This window comes from Saimiri boliviensis, chromosome 9, assembly GCF_048565385.1.
Source record: "Saimiri boliviensis isolate mSaiBol1 chromosome 9, mSaiBol1.pri, whole genome shotgun sequence".
In the NCBI taxonomy this organism is placed as follows: Eukaryota; Metazoa; Chordata; class Mammalia; order Primates; family Cebidae; genus Saimiri; species Saimiri boliviensis.
This window is the reverse complement of record NC_133457.1, coordinates 107676941-107696758: the sequence shown is the minus strand read 5'-3', so window position 1 is coordinate 107696758 and position 19818 is coordinate 107676941. Positions and strand designations below refer to the sequence as shown.

The window sequence follows — 19818 nt, the reverse complement described above, 5'->3', positions numbered from 1 at the left end:
GCATGGAGAGATAACTGCGCATGCCCGAGGACTTTCCAGCCCTCCCCTTTCCTTCCACCAATCACCCGCTTTCCCAGAATCCACCCCCTCCAACTTGTGAATGAAATTGTGAATGCTAGCACAGGGAGACAGGTTTGAGCTGGACTTGTGTCTCCTTGATAGTCAACTTAAAAAGCTTTTCATTTCTCAGCCAGGCACGGTGGCTCACACCTGTAATCCCAGCACTTTGGGAGGCCAAGATGGGTGGATCACAAGGTCAAGAGATCAAGACTCTCCTGGCCAACATGGTGAAACCCTGTCTCTACTAAAAATGCAAAAATTATCCAGGCGTGGCGACATGCATCTGTAATCCCAGCTACTCAGGAGGCTGAGGCAGGAGAATTGGTTGAACCCAGGAAGTGGAGGATGCAGTGAGCCGAGATGACATGTCTGCGTTCCAGCCTGGCAACAGAGTGAGATTCCATCTCAAAATAAAAAAAAAAAAAGCTTTCGTTTCTCAAAAACTCAGAGTCATCGCACTGGCTTCTAGTGTATTGGGCAGCAAGCTCCTTTGGCTTGGTAACAAATGAAGTAGCCTAAGCTTCTCCATGAGAGTGGTCTGGAATTCACTCCAGTGGCCAGGTCTGCTCCACTGCATGGCACTCCCCAAGATGAAGAGAGCGTGCAGAAGGGAGAGCAGGAAGTCTGAGGCAATGACCGGGATGAGCATGACCCTAATAATTCTTGGGCTATAGCATTTTAAGGTCCCACTGACCCCACTGCAGGATAACCAAGTAAGACAGCTTCTAGAACAAGCCTTGTGCAGACCATGAATCACTGTAAGATGCTACCTGTCCTCACAAATAACTCGGCAGCTCATGGTGCCATGAGAAGGCTAATCAGGTTTTCATGAGATCTCAGAGGAAAGGGACAGAGTCACAACAGCCCTGTGGTCACAAGCAGGGGTTTCAGAATCAGACTGGGCAAAGTTCAAGTTCTAGATCTTGCTAGCTAAATGCCCCTGAGCACCTTTCTGAACCTCTCAGAGGAAGCTGGAAAACACACATGAAGTCGATTTGTCCCACCCTCTCTGCTGGCAGAGGTCAGAGGTGAAACAGAAGGGTTGGCTTCAGCTTGCCCAGTATCAAGTGAAGATCCCAAAATGGGAGCACAGAGCTCAGCACTTAGGATCAATCAGCAAAGAGCCTGGCTCCTCTCACTTCTAACTAGAAGGGAAAACCATCAGCAGCTCCAGCCGCCGTTCTAGGAAATAGTTATTCAGTTACCAATAACAACAGTTGCTATGGAGACAGGCGGTCCAGCCTGCCAGCCTGGAATTTCTCTCAGGCCAGGGCCAGATTAGCCACCTCCACACCCTCTCCAAACCAAGAGGCAGCCTGAGCTCTAGCTCTCCCTCAATTACCGGATCAAGGTGCTTTTCCACTTTATTTTTCCTTCTTCTTGTAAGAAGTTCCCTCTATTTGACAGTTAGTTGGGATACAGGGCAAAAGCACTGCAAGTCTTGTGGATTGCGCAATCTCAAAGTCTTTGTAAAGTCCGAGGATGGCTTATGTTGGGGTGGGGTGGCAAACGAAGCAGCTGCGTTTTTGCTCAGGGCTGGAGCAGCATCAGTGAATCCAGAACCTCTTGGGAGGTCTGTGTTGGGGTCAGGCTCCATGCAGAGGCCAGGAGCAGACTGGGATGGTTCTGGATGGAGACAGTGCACCAGGAGGGATGGTGAGGGCCACACTTAAAGGGACTCAGTTTCTCCAAGTCTTTCAAGGCTGCTGCTGTAGACTAGGTGGCCAAATTAGAAAATACATCAGAATATGAATGGTAAAAGGGACCAGAGATAAGCGCTCTTCACAGGGAAGAAATTGAAACCCTCCGAGGATGGGGCTTAACCACAGTGATCCCATCTTATACCCAGGAATCTCAACTCCCAGTCTGAGTTTTTCCCACCACAGCGTAAATCTGGGTTGTTCCCACAATGTTATGTAATGTGGTGGCATGCTCATAGAGAGCACCATCTATGGTCTGGCTGTCTGCTGAGGTAGGTAGTGAGTTCCCTGTCACTGGAGGTATACAAGCAGAGGTCAGATGCCCTTTGGGCAGAGCGTTTCAGAGAGGGTTTCAGTCTTGGGAGAGGGTCAGGACTGGATGACCCTGGATCCCGTATTGTGTGAACTCCACCAATTCTACGGTGAGTGGAAGTGTTTCCACTCATGATCCAGAACACAATATCCAGAATTGCTTTAAACAGCTGCATCCAGTTCAGCTATCTGTCCAGCAGCCTATGTGAGGCCTGGCTAGAGGGTTACTCAAAAATCTGCCAAAAGAGCCCCCACTTGTGAGAGGTGAAGGCAGGGAGGACAACAAGAGCTTTTCCCAAAGTTCCAGTGGGAAAAAGACACAGACAGAGAGGGCCAACCCAATGGTATGTTCAAGGTCTGAGGTCAAGTTTAGAAAACAATACACTATTGGCCGGGAGTGGTGGCTCATGCCTGTAATCTCAGCACTTTAGGAGGCCAAGGCAAGCGGATCTCTTGAGGTCAGGAGTTCGACACTAGCCTGGCCAGCACGGTGAAACCCCATCTCTGTAAAAAACACAAAAATTAGCTAGGCACAGTGGTGGGTGCATGTAGTCCCAGCCACTTTGGAGGCTGAGGCATGAGAGTCACTTGAACCAGGGAGGCAGAGGTTGCAGTGAGCCGAGACCACACTGCCACTGCACTCCAGTCTGGGTGGGTGATGGAACAAAACTCTATCTGAAAAACAAAACCCTATTTTCCTAATAATACTAGCATGCCATTTGCCTTTCTCCCTCTCCTTTTCCCATGAGGGTACTATGGAGTTTTCCAGAGGCCACATGGCATGTGATGTCACAAAGATTAAATGAAAAAGCAGATATGAGACTCCAGCTGCCCAATAAGATTTACAAAATGTAAAACAATGTCATTTTCTCACTAATGTTTTTGTTTGGGAAATACTGGGTTTTTTAAATTAAGAATGTATTTAACATTCATTTGGATTGCTATTATATAAAAACAGAATTCCTGTGTTGACATGGATGTGAAGAAATTAGAACACAGGCACACTGTTGGTGAGAATATAAAATGGTTCAGTCACTATGGACAACAGCGTGACGATTCCTCAAGATATAAAACATCAGAATCACCGTGCGATTCAGCAATTCCGCTTCTGGGTAAATACACAAAAGAACTGAAAGTGGAGTCTCAAAAATATGTCTTTGTACACCAGTGTTTGCATTCACAGTAGCCAAAAGGTGGGAAAAACCCCAATCTCCATCAATGGATAAGCAGATGGACACTCAGTGGTATATACATACAAGGGAATATTCAGCTTCAAAAAGGAAGGCGATTCAGACATGGGCTACAGCATCTGGATGAATCTTGAGGACGTTATGATAAGTGAAATAAGATATTCACAAAGGGACAAACATTATATGATGCCACTTACATGAAATACCTAGAGTAGTGAAAATCATAGAGACTGAAAGTAGAACACTCACAAGGGGCTGGGGGAGGCGGATGAAGAGTTGCTCATGGGGACACGGTTTCACTGTGACCTGAGGAAAAGGTTCTGGAACTGGATAATAGTGATGGTTACACAACAATGTGAGTGTACTCAATGCCATTGAACTGTACATTTTAAAATGGTTAAAATGGAGCCGGGTGCGGTGGTGCACAGCTGTAATCCTGGCACTTTGGGAGGCCGAGGTGGGTGGATTGCTCGAGGCCAGAAGTTCAAGAGCAGCCTGGCCGACATGGCAAAACACTATCTGCACTAAAAATACAAACATTAGCCAGGCATAGTGGTACATGCTTGTAGTCCCAGCAATTCAGGAGGCTGAGACACAAGAATCACTTTAACCCCAGAGGCAGAGGTTGCAGTGAGCCGAGATTATACCACTGCACTCCAGCCTGGGCAACCGAGCAAGACTCTGTCTCAAAAAAAAAAAAAGGTTAAAATGGTAAACTTTCTGTTACGTATATTTTACTACAATAAAAATGAAATAAAATCTAATGGAGAATGTATAATTGTCATTTAAAAGCTTATAGTAGAATTAAAGTGTCAAAAACAAAAATGCTATCTGGTGTTAAACATGTAATGGGATTATTGTTATTTTTAAAAGAGTTAATATTTATAAGCGTCTGAATTTTAATGTCTAATATGGCTAATATCAACAGTGCAGCCCAAATAAACAAAAGCTCCTTGAGGTCCTCAATCATTTTTTGAAAGTATTAAACATTCCTAAGATCAAAAAGTTTGAGAGTGACTACATGATATCAATCTCTCTCTACTTCTGTAAATGTTTTTAATTTTCCATACAAGAAAAGCTTTTAAATTTTAAAAATAATAATTGACTATTCTCTTTCCTTCTACCTGTCTGAGCAAATTGATTCACCTTGAATTCAGCAGCCTCATCTGTCAAAGGAGAAGAAAATTCCAAAGCATGATCCTATGAATCAAACCTAACACCCACAGACTCAGGAGCTGCTTCCTCCCCCAACGCCAACCCCCGAGCTTCCGCAGAGATCTGAGCCTCTCTGGGTTGAAGAAGAGAGGGAGTGTTCTCCTGTATTAATCAGGTCCCATTAATTTTTCAAAGTAGACAATAGCCCACTTACTCATCAGCTGTGGAGCCTCATCCATAATTGATCCTGAACTGCACTTACCCGAACAGACCATATAGATGCCAGTTGCATGTAGGGCTCTGGGAGGGTAGTCTGCTAACGAGCCTACTCCAAGTAGTGAAGGCACTCACAGCCATGACACGTGGTAACTTCAGCGGGCGGCCTGGCACTGTTCCTTCCATCAAAAGCAACAAGGAAAAGTATGCTCTGAGTGGTTGTTCTGAGGTCATTTCTATGTACAAGTCAACTGAAGGCGAATTAAAAACGATTGGTCTAAGCCAGCCTCATAGCTGTGTCTTGATCCTTTTGGGATCCTAGAGCAAAACAGCATAAAACAGGGTGGCTTGTAACCCAAAGTGAGTTCTCATAGTTCTGAAGGCTGGAAGTCCGAGATCAGGGCACTAGCAGATTTGCTGTCTGGTGAAGGCCCACCTTCTGCTTCACAGGTGCCACCCTTCTTACTGTGTCTCCCCGTGGTGGAAGGGGTGAGGGGTTTCTCTCAGGCCTCTTTTGTAAGAGCACCAATTCCATTTGTGAGGACTCTGCTCCATGACCACATCACCTCCCAAAGACCCCACTTCTTAATACCATCAACTTGAGGCTGAGGATTTCAACATACAAAGTTGAGAGGAACATAAACATTCAGACCATAGCAACCTGCCAGGTCAACCACCCAGGTCCATGCAGGCCTCAGCAAGTTCAGCCCAACACCGTTATAATCACTTCTAACCTTATACCCTCTACCTGAGGCCACACATTTCTCACCCCAACCCCCACTCCAAAATAAATGGCAGCTGGATTGAAAAAAGAATCAGGCCAGGCATGGTGGCTCATACCTGTCATCCCAGCACTTTGGGAGACTGAGGTAGGAAGATCCTTGAGACCAGAAGTTCAAGACCAATCTGGACAACATACCAGACCTCATCTCTACTAAAAATAAAAATAAAAATAAAAAAAATTAGTGGGGCATGGTGACACTCACCTGTAGTCCTAGCTACTTTAGGAGGCTGAGGCAGGAGGATCACTTGAGCCAGGGAGATTGAGGCTGCAGTGAGCCATGATTGTGTCACTGCTCTCCTGGGTGATAAGAGTGAGATCCTGTTATAAAAATAAATTAAAAAAAAAAAAACAGAAAGAAAAGAATTAATATAAGCCCTTAGAGACAACATAAAATGAACATTTATCTGATGAATAAATACTTTGTAGTGAGACAGAGAAAAGCAACCCCCGGCACTGGGGAGCTCACCAGGCACTCACGGTTGGGACCTGGTGTTTTTCTTGCAGAACATAAACAGTCTTACAGAACAACAACGTCAGACAGGGCCATTATGTGACTGCATTGGAGCAAGACAAAAGCTAGACCATTTTGTACTCGTATCTGAACTGTGTTAGTTCGCTGGAAATGCTGTAACAAAGTACCTCAAACTCAGCAGTTTAAATTTAAATTATCTTGGCCAGGCACAGTGGCTCATGCCTATAATCCCAACACTTTGGGAGGCTGAGGTGAGCGGATCACCTGAGGTCAGGAGTTGGAGACCAGTCTGGCCAACAGGGCAAAACCCGATCTCTACTAAAAGTACAAAAATTAGCCAGGCGTGGTGGCGGGCACCTGCAATCCCAGCTACTCAGGAGGCTGAGGCAGGAGAATCACTTGAACCCGGAGGCAGAGGTTGCAGTGAGCTGACATCGCACCACTGCATTCCAGCCTGGCAAAAAGAATGAGACTCTGTCTCAAAATAAATAAACAAATAAAATAAAAATAAATGATTATCTCACACTTCTGGAGGCTAGAAGTCTGAGATCAAGGTGTCTGCAGGTCAGAGATCAAGGTGATTGGCATGGATGCTTTATCTGAGAGTGGTAGGAAAGAGTGTGTCCCAAGCTTCTCTCCTAGATTTCTGTGCTTTCTTGGCTTATAGAAGCATAACCCTAATCTTTGCCTGGTGTTCAAATTGTATGGAGGCCAGGTGTGATGGCTCATACCTGTAATCCTAGCACTTTCGGAGGCTAAGGCAGGAGAACTGCTTGATGTCAGGAGTTTGAGACTAGCCTGGGCAACATAGTGAGACCCTGTCCCTACCAAAAAAACATTTTTATTAACCAGGCACATTGGCACACACTTGTAGTCCTAGCTATTCAGGAGGCTGAAGCAGAGAATCACTTGAGTCTAGGGGTTCAAAGCTGCAGTGAGCTATGATCATGCCACTGCACTCCAGCCTGAGTGACAGAGTGAGACTCTTATCTCTTAATTAAAAAAAAAAAAACTGTATTGATAGGTATACAATATGTAAAGATGTCATCTGTATGGCAAAAACAGCACAAGTTATGAGGGAGGTAATAGAATTATATTTTTTAAAGTTTATATATGCTATTAAAATTAAAAAGGTATAAATCTGAACTTTATTATTATAAGTTATTAATTACAATCCCCAGGGCAATCACTAAGAAATTAACTTCAAAAACCATATAGTAAAGGAGAAAAGAAAAGTTTTTTTTTTTTTAATGGCACACAGGAAAATACCTACCTAATACAAAAGAAGACAGTATGGACACAGAGAGGAATACAAAAGATTCGATATATAAGAAAACAAATAGTAAATGAAAAATGGACATTCTACTTTATTAGTAATTACGGTAAATATAAATGGATTAAACACTCCAATCAAAGGGCAGATACTGACAGAATGGATTTTAAAACATTATTTAGCTATGTGCTATCTATAGAGACACACTTCAGATTCAAAAACACAAATAAGTTGAAAGTAAAAAGATGGAAACAAATATGCCATGCAAACAGTAACTAAAAGAGAGGTGGAGTCGCTGTACTAAGATCAGATAAACTAGATGGTAAGACAAAGAGAAAGTAAAAAGATGGAAACAAATATGCCATGCAAACAGTAACTAAAAGAGAGGTGGAGTCGCTGTACTAAGATCAGATAAACTAGATGGTAAGACAAAGATATTTTACGAGAAATGAAAAAGGAAATTTTATAATGATAAAAGGATCAATCTACACAAAAATTATAGGCTGTATCCTTTATCCAAAGTGCTTGGGACCAGAAGTATTTTAGATTTTGAAATATTTGCACATAGATGAGATATTCTGGGGATGAGACCCAAGTCTAAACAAGAAATTCATTCATGTTCCATATGCACTTTGTATACACAGTCTGAAGGTAATTTTATACAATGCTTTTAATAATTTTATGCATGAGGCCGGGCACAGTGGCTCACACCTGTAATGCCAGCACTTTGGGAGGCCAAGGTGAGCAGATCATGAAGCCAGAAGTTCGAGACCTGCCTGACAAACATGGTGAAACCCTATCTCTACTAAAAATACAAAAATTAGCTGGGTGTGGTGGTGCGCACCTGTAATCCCAGCTACCCAGGAGGCTGAGGCAGGAGAATTGCTTGAACCCAGGAGGCAGAGGTTGTAGTGAGCTGAGATTGTGCCATTGCACTCCAGCCTGGGCAACAGAGCAAGACTCTGTCTCAAATAATAATAATAATAATAATTTTATGCATGAAACAAAGTTTACATACAGGTACACTGAACCATCAGAAAGCATGTGAGGTCAGGACTGGAATTTGTCTCTTGTGGAGTCATGTTGGCACTCAAAAAGGTTTGGAGTTTGAGGCACTTCAGATGTCAGATTTTCTGATTAAGCAAATTAATCTGTATAAACATACATGAACCTAACAACAGAGTCTCAAAATACATGAAACAAAACTCAACAGAACTGAAGAAGGAAGTAGACAAAACTTTAATAATAATAGATACTTCAATAACCCATTATGATAATGGGTGAGATAACTAGACAGAAGATCAACAAGAAAATAGATCTGAACAATACTATAAACAACCAGACCTAACATCTATAAAACATTCCACCCAACAAAAGCAGAGAACTTCTTAGGTGCACATAAAATATTCTCAAAGATAGACCATATGTTAGGCCATAAAACAAGGTTTAATAAATGTAAAATGACAGAAAATATATAAAGTATATTCTCTAACCACAAGAAAATAAAATTATAAATTATTACCAGAAGAATACTTGTAAAATTCACAAATGTGGCTATTAACACACTTGTAAATGACCAATGCTCAAGTGATAGATATTCTAAATACTTCGACTTGATCTTTACAGATCCTATGCATGTACCAAAACATCACAGGTACTCCATGAATGCATATAAGTACTATGTATCAATAAAAAACAAAAAGGAGGAAATTTCAAGCATATTAGAAAATACTTTAAGATGAATGAAAATGAAAACAACATATCAAACATATGTGATGCAGCTAAAGCAATGCTTAGAAGGAAATTTATAGCTGTAAATGCCAATATTAATACACTAAGAAAGACTTCAAATCAATATGCTAAACCTCCACCTTAAGAGACTAGAAAAATAAGAGCAAACTAAACCCCAAGCAAGAAGAAGAAAGAAATAATAAAGAGTCAAGCAGAAATAAATGAAATAGAAAAAAAATTAATAGAGAATATCAATAAAAGCAAAAGTTGGTTCTTTGTAAGGATCAGCAAAACTGGCAAATCTTTACCTAAACTGACAAGAAAAAAGTAGAGAAAACTGAAATTACTAAATCAGGAAAGAAGTAACATTACTGTCAATCTTACAGAAATAGAAAGGTTTATAAGCCAGGCACAGTGGGAAACCATCTCAATAAACACATTTTGAATAAAAAAAAAAAATTAAACTGATCCTAAGATTTACATATAAATACAAGGAACCTTTAATAACCAAAGTAATCTTGAAAAAGAAGAACACAGTAAGAGGACTGAAACTTCCCAATTTTAAAACATATAACAAAGCTACAATAATCAAAACAGTGTGAGACTTTCATAAATATAGACATATAGACCAAAAGAATAGATTTGAGAGATCAGAAATAAACTCTTACATTTATGATCAACTAACTTTTAACAAAAGTGTCAAAACAATTTCAGAGAGGGAAAAATATCTTCTTAACAAATGGTACTAGGATAATTAGCCAAAAAAAAAAATTCTTACAATAAGAATGAATCTAACCCCTACCTCACTCTGTATAAAAATTAAGCCAAACTGGATGCAAGATCTAAATGTAAGAGCTAAAACTATAAAACTCTTTGAAGAAAGTTAGGTAGAAATCTTTGTGACCTTGAATTAGACAAGAATTTCTTAGATATGACACCAAAACCACAAGCAACAGAAGAAAAAAAATAGATAATTTAGACTTCATCCAAATTTAGGACTTTTGGCCAGGCACCATGGCTCACAGCTGTAATATCAGTGCTTTGGGAGGCTGAGGTGGGCAGATCACCTGAGGTCAAGAGTTCAAGACCAGCCTGGCCAACATGGCAGAACCCCATCTCTGCTAAAAACTACAAAAATTAGTTGGGTGTGGTGGCACATGCACCTGCAATCCCAGCTACTCAGGAGGCTGAAGCAGGAGGATCGCTTGAACCCAGGAGGCAGAGGTTGCAGTGAGCTGAAATTATACTCCTGCACTCCAGCCTGGGCAACAGTGAGACTGTCTCAAAAAAAAAAAAAAAAAAAAGGACTTTTGTGCTTTAAAGAATGCTTTAAAGAAAATGAAAAGTCTGCCGGGCGTGGTGGCTCAAGCCTGTAATCCCAGCACTTTGGGAGGCCGAGACGGGTGGATCACGAGGTCAAGAGATCAAGACCATCCTGGTCAACATGGTGAAACCCCATCTCTACTAAAAATACAAAACATTGGCTGGGCATAGTGGCACGTGCCTGTAATCCCAGCTACTCAGGAGGCTGAGGCAGGAGAATTGCCTGAACCCAGGAGGCGGAGGTTGTGGTGAGCTGAGATCGCGCCATTGCACTCCAGCCTGGGTAACAAGAGCAAAACTCCATCTCAAAAAAAAAAAAAAAAAAAAGGAAAATGAAAAGTCAACTCACAGAATGGGAGAAAGTATTTGCAAATCATCTATCTTATAAGGGAAGAGTATTTGATATATTTAAGAATATATCAAATACTCTTAAAATTCAACAGGACACATAATCCAATTTTATAATGAGCAAAAGGCTTAAATAGACATTTCTCCAAAGATATACAAGTGGCCAGAAAACACAAGAGAAAATGCTCAAGACCATTTGTTATGAGAGAAATGTACACCAAAACCCCAATGAGATACTACTTAGCATCCACTAGGATGGCTATAATCCAAGAGACAGAGAATAACAAATGTCAGCAAGGATGTGGAGAAACTGGAAGACTTGTGCATTGCTGGTGGGAATGTAAAATCGTGCAGCTGTTTTGGGAAAGAAATTTGGAAGTTCCTCAAAAACCTAAACATAGAGGGACTGAGCAATTAATTGCATGCCTAGGTAAATAGCCAAGAGCAGTGAAAACATGTTGAAACAAAAACATGTCCACAAATACTCATAGCAGCATATTCACAATACTCAAAGAAGTGAAAACAACCCAGTGCCTATCCACGGATGAATGGATAAATAAATTCTATTATATCCACACAATGGAATATTATTCAGCCATAAAAAGGAGTTGAGCACTGAGTTCTTCTACACCGTGGGTGGATTTTGAAAACCTTATGATACATAAAAGAAGCCAAACACAAAAAGCTACATATCGTATAATTCTATTCATATAAAATGCCCAGAACAGGCACATTTGTAGACAGAAAGCAGATTAGTGTCGCAGAGGAGGGGGCTGCTATGTGTGAGTGAGTGATCAGGGAAGGCCTCTCTACAGCGGTGCCGTTAGAATGGAGTCCTGAGAGGCCGTGTCATGCAGACTCCCTTGGGAAGCACATTCCAGGCAGAGGGAACAGCCAGTGCAAAGACTGTGAGCTTGTGGGAAGGGAATAGAAGGCAGGGAAGGTAGGCAGAATGGCATGCTCTCAGGCCCAGCGTGCAGGATGGGGAATTTAAAGGTTCTCCTAAGGCAGAAGGAAGCTTTGGGGGGCCTTGATGGTACATGGTGGGTTGGAGGTGGGTTGGTGTTGAAAAGACTTCCCTGGCTCCCATGTTGAGAATAAACTAGGGGTTTACAAGTGTACAATTGAGAAGACCAGATCAGAGAGGAGGGAAGAAATGGACATGGCCCCATCCCCAGTGGGAGCTGGGAAAACAGACAGATACATTTAAGAAAGCTTGCGGAGCTAGAGCGGATGAGATTTGCTGATACACTCATGTCCATCTCCTAGCAAGAGCCTTTTCCTCTGTTCCTTATAGAGCTTTTATTCTTCCCTCATCCATTTGTAGGGAGACAGCAAATGAGGGTATTTTTAGAAAGTCTTTGGGAGTGAGAGCTGAAGAGATGAAAGTCCCACCATCACCTGTACTGTCAAAACTGCAGCACAGCCTGTCCACAGACACAGCCGCACGGGAGTGTTCGCGGCAGTTTATTTCTAATAGCCCCGGACTGGAAACCACCCAAATGTCCATCAACAGGAGAAATGCATGTATTCCTACATGCATTCCAAATGGATAAACTGCATGTATTCCTACAATGCAATACTAGCCAACAATGAAAAAAAAAAAAAAACAATCTACAGCCACTAGCAACAACACTAAATGCATCTCAAAAATGCTATGTTGTGCAAATAAAGCCAAGCAAAATCGGACTATATACCTATGGTTATCATATGAAATTCAAGCACAGGCACAAGAATTTAACTTAGAGTGATAGAAATCTGAACAGTGGCTGCCTAGTGGTGGGAAGCAGAGATTGACTGGAAAGGGGCACAAGGGAACTTTTAGGAAATCTAAAAATGTTCTATATCTAGATCTGGGTGGTGGTAAATGGGCATATGCACTTTATGTATGTATGTATGTATTTATTTGTTTGTTTATTTATTTATTTGATGGAGTCTGGCTCTGTCCCCAGGCTTGAGTGCAGTGGTGCAATCTCGGCTCACTGCAGCCTCCACTTCTTGGGTTCAAGCAATTCTTCTGCCTCAGCCTTCCGAGTAGCTGGGATTACAAGCGTGCACCACCATGACTGGCTAATTTTTGTATTTTTAGTAGAGATGGGGTTTCACCATGTTGGCCAGGCTGGTGTCGAAATCTTGACCTCAAGTGATCCACCCACCTCGGCCTCCTGAAGTGCTGGGATTTACAGGCGTGAACCATGGCGCCCAACTATATGCGCTTAAAAAAATGGCATTGATTACCAGTGATAAGTCATGTGCCCCTGGTGTGATGTGAGTATTCATCCCCCAAATAGCTAACACCAGTCTAATCATGAGCAGAATGACAGAGAAACCCAAATTGAAGGACATTCTACAAAATATTTGACCAGTACTTCTCAAATCTGTTCAGGTCAGTAAAAACAAAGAAACACTGAGAAACTGTCACGGTCCAGAGACCCAACAACTGAATGCCATGTGAATGTACCTGAGTGCCATGTGAATGCACCTGAATGCCACGTGAACACACCTGAGTGCCATGTGAACGCACCTGAATGCCACGTGAACGTGTCTGAATGTCATGTGAATGCACCTGAATGCCATGTGAATGTACCTGAGTGCCATGTGAATGCACCTGAATGCCATGTGAACACACCTGAGTGCCACGTAAATGCATCTGAATGTCATGTGAACGCACCTGAATGCCATGTACCTGAATGAAATGTGTGATCCTGCATGGGGTCTTGGAACAGAAAGAAGATATGAATGGAAAAGTGGATGAAATCCCAGCCAGGTCTGGCATTCTGTGCAGAGTCAGCACCAACGCTATTCTTTGTTTTTTGTTTTGTTTTGTTTTGTGGAGACAGGGTCTCACTCTGTTGCCCAGGCTGGAGCTCAGTGGCATGATTTTTGGCTCACTGAAGCCTAGACCACCAGGACTCAAGCGATTCTCCCACCTCAGCCTCCCTAGTAGCTGGGACTACAAGCACATGCCACCAAGCCTAGCTAATTTGTGTATTTTTGTAGAGATGGGGTCTTGCCATGTTGCTCAGGCTGGTTTCGAACTTCTGGGCTCAAGCAGTGCTCCTGCCTTAGCCTCCGAAAGCGCTGGGATTACAGGTGTGAGCCACCACATCGGTCCTCTTAATGTTGATAATTTTATTAGGGTAATGTAAGGTGTTAACATTAAGGAAATGAGATGCAGGGTATATGGGGACTCTGTGCTATTTTCACAATATTTTTACAAATAAACTATCTCGAAATTTTTTTTAAATGGTTTTTTAAAAAAAAGCATTTAAGCTGAATTCTTAGATCTGTGCATTTTGCTGTGTCAATGATCTCTCTCTCTCTCTCTCTCTCTTTTGAGACTGAGTCTCACTCTGTCACCCACAATCTCGGCTCACTGAAAACTCCATCTGCCGGGTTCAAGCAATTCTCATACCTCAGCTTCCCAGGTAGCTGAGATTACAAGTGCCCGCCAACATACCCGAAGAATTTTTGCATTTTTAGTAAAGATGGGGTTTTGCCATGTTGACCAAGCTGGTCTTAAACTCCTGGCTTCAGGTGATCTGTGTGCCTTCACCTCCCAAAGTGCTGGGATTACAGGCATGAGCCACTGCGCCCAGCCAATGATGTCTTGACGAAATATGAACAGAGCACAGAAAATGCTCCCCAAGCATTTGGGAGCCCAGCAGCAACAAGGGGCTACCAAACTGTGCTGTCCCCAGGCCTGGCCCGCAGGAGGGCAGCTGACTGCTCTTGCATTTCCCCAACACCTGGCAGTCTTCCACAGGGTCTCAGGTCATTCTCTCAGAGGGTTCTGAACTCCCTTTTCAAAAATTCTGTTTCCCTCTTGAATATCATCGCTGAAAATTCAAATGTCCCACAGACACCAGGAGTCAGCCCTGAGCCAGGCATGGGCTGGTTGGAGGGGGTGAAAGAGGAACGACCAGCTCTGGTGAGAAGCCAGCTCCGGCTGTGGCTGCATGATATAGTCTGGGTTAAAAGTGCAGGCTCCAGAGCCACCCTGGCTGGGTTCAAATCCCAGCTCTGCCCCTTACTCACTGAATGACCATGGGCAGGTCAGTTAGCTGTTTGGAACCTCAAATTCCACCTGTGTGAAATGGAAATACTACTACTAGCCTCACAGGGCCCTGAACTTATGTATATATCTTTAAAGTGCAAGGACACCCCATCACCTATAACTTAATGAACAGTATATCCTGTCCCGTCCCTGACATTGGCTCTCCACTTCAATGTCCACCACTGCCCCACAGCTGGCCCTCTAGCTTGGCCTTGCACTTCAACAAGAACACCTACTGAGGCTGCGTGCGGTAGCTCATGCCTGTAATTCTAGCACTTTGGGAGGCCAAAGGCAGAGGATCCATTGAGGCCAGGAGCTCGAGACCAGCTGGGCAAAACAGTGAGTCCCTGTCTTTATAAAAATTTTTTAAATGAGCCAAGTGTAGTGCTACATTCCTGTAGAGCCAGCCACTCGGGCCACTGAGGCAGGAAGATCACTTGAGCCCAAGAATTGGAGGCTTCAGTGAGCTATGACTGCACCACTGCACTCCAGCCTGGACAACACAGCAAGACCCGCTCTCTTAAAAAAAAAAACAAACCAATAAAAAACAAAAACCTGCTGAGCACTCTCCCACTAGAGACACACCACACGCTGTGGAGAAATGGCTGCAATCTGGCCTGTTTACACCTTGCTCTCACCTTTCCTGTCCTCTAACACATTTTCTCCCTACCCAAAGCCTTCCCCCTCCCCACCCTCACTCCTATGGCTCATACACACCCTTCAGATTACCCTGATCTCTAGGAAGCCTTCCCTGATTCTGTCTGCTCTGCTCCTGTCTCCTCTGTATTCGCTCCTAGCGGAGAAGCTCCTGGCAGCTCTGCTTTTTCTGCTAAGTCATCTTCAGAACGCCGCACAAGTACCTGCAGGCGTCCTGCGAGTATTTGCTGAATGAGAATGGGCAAATGAATGAATGACCATAATTCTGCCTGGAGAAGTTAGGGAAGGCTTCAGAGAGGAGGTGACATTTCACTGGATCTTAAAGGCTAAGTGGGAGTGAACCAGGGGAAGAGTTGAGGGGAAGGTGCACAGTTGAGGGTTGTGGCTGAGCCCCATGTTTTCTGGGGCCCAAAGGGGAGGAGGCCATTGAGGTTAAGATGTTAGGCTAAGATTTCAGGGCTTGATTCTGTAAGCCATGGGTTGTCATCCGCACTGCCTGGGCGTCAACTTTGTGGACTCTGGTCCAGCCAGGCTGGGTCTCCAAGATTCTAATGAGCAGCCAAGCTTTGGGGCCCCTGCTGGGGCATCAAGAAGAAAGCCAAAGCCAAGGAGACTTTTTTTTTTTTTTTTTTTTTTTTTTGAGACAGTTTCGCTGTTGTTGCCCAGGCTGGAGTGCAATGGCGCAATCTCGGCTCACTGCAACCTCTGCCTTCCGGGTTCAAGCAATTCTCCTGCCTCAGTCTCCCAAGTAGCTGAGATCACAGGCACATGCCACCACACCTGGCTAAGTTTTTGTATTTTTAGTAGACACGGGGTTTCTCCATGTTGGTCAGGCTGGTCTCGAACTCCCAACCTCAAGTGATCCATCCACCTCGGCCTCCCAAAGTGCTGGGATTACAGGCGTGAGCCATCATGCCTGGCTCAAGGAGACTTTCAAGCAGAGAAGGAACATGATCGCATCTCCAGACTTAACACTGTGCCGGGAGTGGTGCCAGACAGAGGCAAAAGGTCAAGTTCTAAGAGGAGGGTCGTCCTCGAGCCACTGTGCATAAGATGGCAGAAAGGGGAAATCAAGGGAGATCCCAGCTCCCATTCACTGTAGGGCGTGAAGGAAGCAGTGTTCAGGCTGAGTGATAAAGGCGGTGAGCCGTGGTTTTACTGCTGTGGAAGTAGGCAGAAAACCTAGGAGGAGCAGATGTTCATGATCTGTGTACCAGGCTGCACAACTCTCCCCTCTCAATACACACAAGTGCACAGGTAGACCTTCCTTCCGAAGCCAGCTGAGCATCGCTGGAGACCCCATCCTCACACCCAGCCTAGCTCAGAGTCTGGCTGAGATCCGCAACCTTATAAAAAATGGCCTGCACAGACATCAGCAAGACCAGACCTGGCACAACTCCAGTTTCCACTGCATCAGTTTCCACGGAACAAGACAAGCGGTGGCTTCTAGAAGGAGCTTCAGGCTCCAACAGTTTTGCCTTTTCTCAGAAGCAATTGCTACTTTCATAAACACTGGGTGGGGGCGGGGGAGACAGCACAGACAGACAGTGGCGAAGCTACGCTCATTACAGGCAAGTACTGACACAGAGAGGAGGAAAAACCTCCAGCTTGTACTATCTTCAGGTATCACAGCATTGTGACTTCTAACAGCATCCACTGTATCTTGTTTCATTACAACTGCCAAAAGGAAAAAAAAAAATTGAATTACCACGCTAATGTCTTCTCTTTTGGTGAAATCTGTGATTCAGGTACGTGGATATAAACTACATCGTTAGCTGCTTTTAAACTCGTCTCTAATGATGAAAAACACATTGCGGAGACATCAGGAAACTAAAGGGGCTGGCGGCCCTGGAGAACCTCTCATCAGCCGTGATGTGACAGTGCACTTTCTTTCTCCTCCAAGATGACAGTTAATTCCAGACTAGGAAGGCTGTCAAAAGTGCTTAGTTCTGCTCCACTTGAGTTAATTACTGGCCCTGGGGCAGGCTGCCCTCTACTCCTCTGCTAATGGGGCTAGGCTCCAGGTAAAAAATCCATTTGCAAGAATGTTTTCCTTGCTCCAGATCTAATTTATTGAATATCAAATATTTATGCCAATGCAATTAAAGAGACAACATGGCTCTCCCTTCTCCCCTGCCCCCAGTTCTAGGCGAGCCGCGGCTGGCTGACAGAACGCTTTATCCAGTCAACGCAGGACGAAAGTTTTACTTGAGCTTCTAAAGCAGGCGCTTTAAAACCTTTTTAACCCACAAAATCACCTGGGAGTCTTTTATCTTCTCCTTTAGGCAGCCACGTGACTGGCTATGGAGCAATGAGATGCTGAGGCAGGAGGTTCAACTCTGGTTTCAAATCAACCAACACTTGCTGCGGCCCTCTGTGTGCCAGGCACCAGACCAGGCCCTGTGACTGAGCGAGACGGAATAGGCTCAGCCTGTTTCCACCATGATCTTGCAGCCTGACAGCGGAGACAACTGGGGGCCTGCGCAGCAGAGTGGCAAACACTCATGATGCAGATAAGCTGGGAGGGTCTAGGAGTCCATCCTTATAGATCGTGGATTGGGGATCTCCAAGGCTTGAAGGCCACCCAAGATTCCCTTCCACCCAACCAATCCTAACTGTAGAAAGTTTCAGATCCTGCCAAGTGTATTTCATTGTTCCCAAAATGCTAGTCCCTAGCAATAGGGCCGCAGACTGTCCAGACCTGGATCTCTGGACCATTCATTCCCTCTTAGACAGCACCCAGCCCTGCTCCACCCCCATGAAGGTCCAGCATCATGAGATGCATGATTTGGCGTCTGCCCTAGAAGAAGAGTGACGGGTCAAGATGAGCCCATGGTCAATGACATGTGTACCTCCCTGGTACACTCTGGAAATGGGAAAAGGAAATGCAGCTAGCTGAAGAGGACTTTTTTTTTTCTTTTTTTCCCCTAAAGCAAGGGAGCTCAGCAAAGCTTAGGCCAGTAGGTGATGCAGTGTCAAATACAGCAGCATATCTGAGTTGTGCTATACCTGCTAACTGGCTTAGATTCCTTCAAGACCTTGCTGGCTACACTCACCTCTCCCTTCCGGCAATGGAACAGAGGCCTTTCCTTGGGTCTGAACTGGGTTGTGAAGGAGAAACAGGCATCACAAGGTGGGCCACAGGAACAAAGGCTTAGTGGAGAGAATGTATGACATTGCGTTCAAAGAACTAAAAGCAGATTGATTTTTATTGGAGCCTTAATTGCAAGGGAGTAAGCCCTGGGAATGTAAACATCAAATGAGGTAAGCGAAGCATGTTGCAAAATGTCAAATTGTGGATAAATGTGAATTACTACCCATATCTCTGAGGTGTTGAGGAAACCAAGTGATATGTTACATGTACACTACTATTACATAAATTACAGTTGTTACAGGATATTTTGGAAGAAGATTAAGCTTCAACCATGGACATAGATTTTTAAAAATTTACCTATCTATTTCTTTTGATCCTACCTTTTAACAGCTGTTCATAAACTGAGGCTTACGATAAATTTCTTCTCTGTTCTCTTTTCCAAATGAACACACTCTACCCAACTTCAACACTTACTGTTTAGATATTCGTAGTTTCCTGTCAATTTGACCACCATGGTTCAGGTTTGAAGCACTGTGATCATGCTTTATGGCAAGACCATTCTTCTGGCTATGAGTATGAGGGTAAGAGCGTTGGTATTTATATCCCTTTTTATGTCTTCAGTTATGCTATGGTTTGACTGTGTCTCCCCAAGAGCATGTGTGGAAACAGAATCCTCAATGCAACAGTGTCAGGAAGTGGGGCCTACTGGGAGCTGGGCCCTCATGGGAGATGTTTAGGTCATGAAGGCTTCTCCTTCGTGAATGAGTTTAAGGGTTTGAGGCTGTGAGTTTGACCATTTGCTCACTCTCTCACCCTCTCTTTGCCCTCCCACCATAGGATGACACAGCAAGAAGGGCCTCATCAGATGCCAGCCCCTTGATCTTGGACTTCCCACCCTCCGGAACCATGAGCCAATAAACTTCTGCTCACTATAAATTACCCAGTGTGTGACATTGTGTTATAGCAGCAGGAACTAAGATACCACCTTATTCAAAGGCATTATCACGCCACATCTAAACTTCTGTCATAATTTCTGAGCTGTATACACTGCCTTGAAGCTTTATCTCAAAATCATCTTCCTCTTAGCTGCTCAAATATCAATGTTATTTTCACCATTAAAACTAACTGTAGTGCTCACTTTGGCAACACATATACTAAAATTGGAACAACACAGAGAAGATTAGCATGGCCCCTACACAGTGATGACATGCAAATTCATGAAGCATTCCATATTTTTTATAAAAAATTACATACTATTTTTAAAAGCTAACTGTAAAAGGACCTCTACTATAGCCAATGTGATAGAACAAGAAAAATCATAAGGGATAAAATGGTTGGAAAGAAGAAGCATGTTTATCATTACTAGCAGACAATATAATTATATATCAGAACACCAAAAAAAAGTCACAGAAAAGCTATTCAAACTAATCAGAGAGTCCAGTAAAA

At 43.6% G+C, this 19818-nt stretch overlaps 1 non-coding gene across 1 annotated transcript; it reads left to right on the top strand.

The window, feature by feature from the left end:
* Positions 1–19502: 19502 nt before the first annotated feature.
* On the top strand, positions 19503–19609 carry LOC120367957 (U6 spliceosomal RNA). Its single transcript, XR_005582196.1, has one exon. It is a non-coding gene; the product is annotated as a U6 spliceosomal RNA (small nuclear RNA).
* The last annotated feature ends 209 nt before the right edge of the window (positions 19610–19818 follow it).